The sequence below is a fragment of the Nannospalax galili genome, unplaced genomic scaffold (assembly GCF_000622305.1).
Source record: "Nannospalax galili isolate Female #2095 unplaced genomic scaffold, S.galili_v1.0 scaffold1857, whole genome shotgun sequence".
NCBI classification, from domain to species: domain Eukaryota; kingdom Metazoa; phylum Chordata; class Mammalia; order Rodentia; family Spalacidae; genus Nannospalax; species Nannospalax galili.
The window spans coordinates 95983-100290 of record NW_008338858.1 but is presented as its reverse complement, the minus strand read 5'-3'; the positions used below and the strand labels follow the sequence as shown (position 1 = coordinate 100290).

The following is a 4308-nucleotide window of genomic DNA, read 5'->3' as shown; positions in this document are numbered from 1 at the left end:
ATCCTAACTGCAGTTAATATTCTTTCTATAATTACAAGGGCAGTTAGAACCCAAACTATCAACCCTTTCCATTTTCAAACCATCCTTTCAGCCAGTCTATAAATGAATCAATTCCTGCTAGTTCATTGGCAAGGGTAGTTAATCCTTAAAGGGCCTTGGTTAATTGTCCCATGAGGATTTGCATTACTGGAAATAAAAGTGCATCATCTTCCACCAAGCATAACACAAACGCCATGCTTTTCTGCTGGCATCATATCAATTGTGATGTTCTCCCAAGCTATTCAGCTGGTGGTGTCCGACTGGCTATACACTCCTTTAAGGACAGCCCTGGTATACTTGATAAATCTTTTATTATAATAAATATAGTTAATTCAGTCTACATTCTTATTTATTGTTGTAACTCCCCTGAATTCTCCTATAGAATTAATGTAGATATGTGAGTCAAAAGACCCAGGTATTGACCTCTTAGTTACAGGAGGAATCAAAGGCCAGAGTGAAAGGTATAGCCAATAGATCCAGTGTGTAGATTCTGTAACAGTTGGGTGGTAGGCTGAGTAAAGGATCCTCTGTCCACATTACCACCGTATGTCAGCTTAAGACACTGAGTGCAGTAATTGCTATTTGTTTCTCTGTCGCTTGAGATATTCAAGATGGGGGTACAGGTTCCAAGATCCATCACTGGGTGAGAGACTCCATATCCTTGTCATGTGAGACATGACGAGTACTTCATCCTTCCTATTGAGAAAAGGGGGAGATTCCAATAAGCCTCTGTGGTCAAAAACAAGAGTGACAGATTCTGGCAAGTCCTATTTCCCCATGTGTCGTTATCCTGAAACAGGGCTGGTATGCAACTTACTCCAGTAGAGTCTGGGTCCCATCCCAGGAAAAAAGGGATTGCTTGACCCTGGCACATCCCACACCACAAGCATAGCAATTGATCTAATTGAGCACATGTACCATAAATGTGACTCATTCTATCCAAGCATTCAATTCTTGATATCCAGCTTCTATTTCTAAGGTCTGCCTCAAATCTTTTATTTCTACCCTTTCTACCCTCTTGGATCATTTAAGGAGGCTCACTTTGGCTTTCTAGGGGACTTTTGTTAGCTGTTTGGTGCTGAAGGCCTGACAGAGCTATGTGACTGACCTACTGGATCAGATTCAGATACATCTGCCCTTAATCCATAGTCCTGCTGATTCATCTGCTTTGGCTACAGCTATGAGGAGAGACATCCCTGGGGAGCACATTTCAGTCCTACAGACCTTTTTAGGATAACTATATTTGGAATGAGAGGTTTATTCCAAGAGTAAGACCCTGTCCATCTACTGTAGTCTGTGATCTACCATACATTAGACCACCCAGTGCATGGTGCTTCATTGTAGCTAGGATTTTAGAGCTCGGGCAGAGGAATTTGTCTAAGCTACTAATAGCCTTCAATTAGGAATGTCTCCACAGCTTAAAATCAGACAAGCATCTAAATCAGACAAGCATCTACTTTTGCCATGTGGAGCTTGCTTGCTCTCCTGAGTAACCTTTATCCGGGTTGTTTATCTAAATTGTCACCTGGAACCTCCTGCTTTTCATCCAACTATTTCCCTGATGTCCTGAGCAGAGTTATTCAGGCTCAGAACATTCATTACCAAGAGAAAGAGGTTCGTAGATCCTTCTGAAAGTGAGTTTTAAGGGCTATCCAGGTACCTCTTTAAGGGCTATCCAGGTATCCTTACCTTTGTTCACACTCACCAGTCCTTTAACCCATACAGTGGGCCCAGCCCTTTTCTGCTGTCCTCATTGCAGTCTCCGTAGTCAAGAGCACTTGACAGGGACACTCCCAACCAGGCTGAAGATTGTCATCTTAATCAGGTATTTGCTCCAAGTCACCAGACTAGAACTGAGGAACCATGAACCCCAAGGGAGGGGTCTGGACAAGAAATCCTTTCAATCTAATGAATGACAAAGTAGGTGATGTGGTCAGCACATAGTTTTTCCGGAATTGATCTTCAGTTCTCATTGTTGGGGTTTAGATCATCTGCCTAGAAATGGGAGACAGTATACTACCTCATAGGGGGACAGTCTCGTACTCCTTCCTGGAGCTGTTCTATGGTTCTAAGCTAAGGAGGGCTATAAGAAGACATTTGATCCAGGGCAACTGGGTTTATAAAATTAGCCTATTTGCTATTCTTCTTATGGGTTTGATTTATTCTTTCTACTCTTCCAGATGAACAGGGATACCAAGGACTATAATGGTCCCAATTCATGTTTAAAACTTTTATCATTCCCTGTGACACCTCAGAAGTGAAATGTCTGCCACTGCCCTTGGTTTCTACAAGACCAAACCATGGCGCAATTTGTTCTAAGATAATCCTGGTGGCACTGCTACCAGTAGCAGCTGGGACAAGCAAGGCTTCTAGCCACCCAGACAGATGGCCCATGAGTAGTTCATTCTCCCTATCTCAGGCATTTCTGTGATGTCCACCTGGATACTTTAGAGGGGACTTGGCCCCAGAGGCCTTCCACTCAGGGTCAGTCTCCCCACTACCTTCTTGCCTATCTTTTGACAAGCCACACACCCCATACTTGTTTGGAGATTGTATAAATTCTCATACATCTGTAATTTCCAAGAATTGCATCACGTAGAGTCAGGGGTCCCCTCAAAGACATAAGCTATGAGCAATGTGCTCTTCTTATGAGCTGGGCATATGGCCTTAATTACTCATGATCCTTTCTTGCTCTTGACTGAAAATAATGTGTGGAGGTTTTGCATATTCAAGAAAGCACTTCAAACAGCACAAGATATTCATGGGAAACAGTGAACATATGAAGATTATCCCATTTATATTGTAAACAACAAATGGGATTAAACAGATAACATCTGCTTGTGGCTGTGTGTGTGCTAGGTCAATGTGGGTGAGAAAGGACATAATCCTTTGATAAGACAATTTCATTTTTACTTCCCCATTTCATGCTGGATACATCATTTCAATAAAAGAAAGAGCAAGCCATTGTTCAGCAGTACAGTTCTAAGAGAATTCTAAAGAAACAGATTCCCAGCAGTTCAGGCCCACTCTTGGCTTAAAAGAGATGTTAAGTGTCAAGCTGTTTTCATGTGTAACTGTAAAGTGGTGCTACATAGTAACTATCATACCTAGTTCTCTCAAAATGGGTTTGTTGACCACTTCTGTTTATAAGATGGAAGTGCCCAGCTTCCAGCTCTCAGTTTGGATAGCTCCTATGTGCGTTAACACCTTTTCTTTCCCCTGGGTGAAAGTAGGCCTCAACATTACCTTACAGATACTTGGGATTACATTGAACAACTTAACTTCCTTCTCAAGGGATGCTTATTTACAGCCTCTTCTGAAAATCTGTTACCCACAACCTCCATAGAGCTCCCCTTCTGGTAACCAGTTACATGAACGCTAGCCATCTCCACTGAGGGTAAAGGATTCTCTAGGACCTATTCTATTGACTCACTGTGCACTAATTCTTTCCCCTTATTGTTTATGAGGCCTTATTTTGTCCAAATTTTTCCAAGGGTGTGTACCACTCCCTACGCATATTTAGTTGTTTCTATAGTGCCCTCCTGACCGTCTGGGAGATTTAAAGCCTGGTTAATAGCACACGGTTCACAAGTTTGGGCTGACCAACTATTGGGTAGCCTAACTGCCTCACACAAAGATTTTTTTCCTCATCAACCATAGCATAACTATTATGTCTCTTTCCCTCAATTACTCAAGATGAACCATCTATAAATAACTTGATCCCATCATGAAGGTGAGCGTCCCTCAGGCCTGTTCTGACTTTGGATTGGTGTCCTATCAAGCTGAGGCAGTCATGTTCCAGGACTTCGTGCCCGATTTCCTTTCTCTGCTTCCACAGAAAGCTCACTGGATTTTAACAGGCCTCTGTGGTTAAGATCAAATCATCTTTTTTTCTGGGAGTATTGTTCATATTTCAGATTCAAGAGCCAGTCAGCCATTTCCCAACTTTTGACTTAAGATATTCCTAGCCTAATGCAGAATGCTTACTATAAGAGCTCCTCCAAAGGTCAGTTTTCTGTTGCTACTACCTGTGTATGCTCAGGCCACCCCCTAGAGACAGGATCAGAGTCTGGAAATGAAGACCACCTCCCAGGCCCAGATAAGCAACCTCAGGACCATGGCTTGATCACCATTACAAATGAATGGGTTTTTTTCCTATGGATGAGAGTGAAAGTGACTTGCCTTTCTTTTGGAGACTACTGTAGAGAGTCAGGTTCTTCCTCAAGCAACTTGACATATAAAGGTTTTTTTTTTCTGAGCATGTGAATT

The 4308-nt window shown here is 42.3% G+C and overlaps 1 protein-coding gene across 6 annotated transcripts in view; it reads right to left on the bottom strand.

Moving 5' to 3' along the window:
• Positions 1 to 381: 381 nt before the first annotated feature.
• Positions 382 to 4308, bottom strand: part of LOC103734458 (natural cytotoxicity triggering receptor 3 ligand 1) — a 54844-nt gene continuing 50917 nt past the window's right edge. For 5 of the 6 annotated variants that reach the window (XM_029563650.1, XM_029563646.1, XM_029563645.1 and 2 more), the window contains 2 exons: positions 1729 to 1944; positions 382 to 735 (listed from right to left, as the gene is read on the bottom strand). The gene's annotated coding sequence lies outside the window, so the exon portion shown is untranslated. The remainder of the gene's footprint in view (positions 736 to 1728; positions 1945 to 4308) is intronic. The other variant, XM_029563647.1, reaches the window with a different exon arrangement.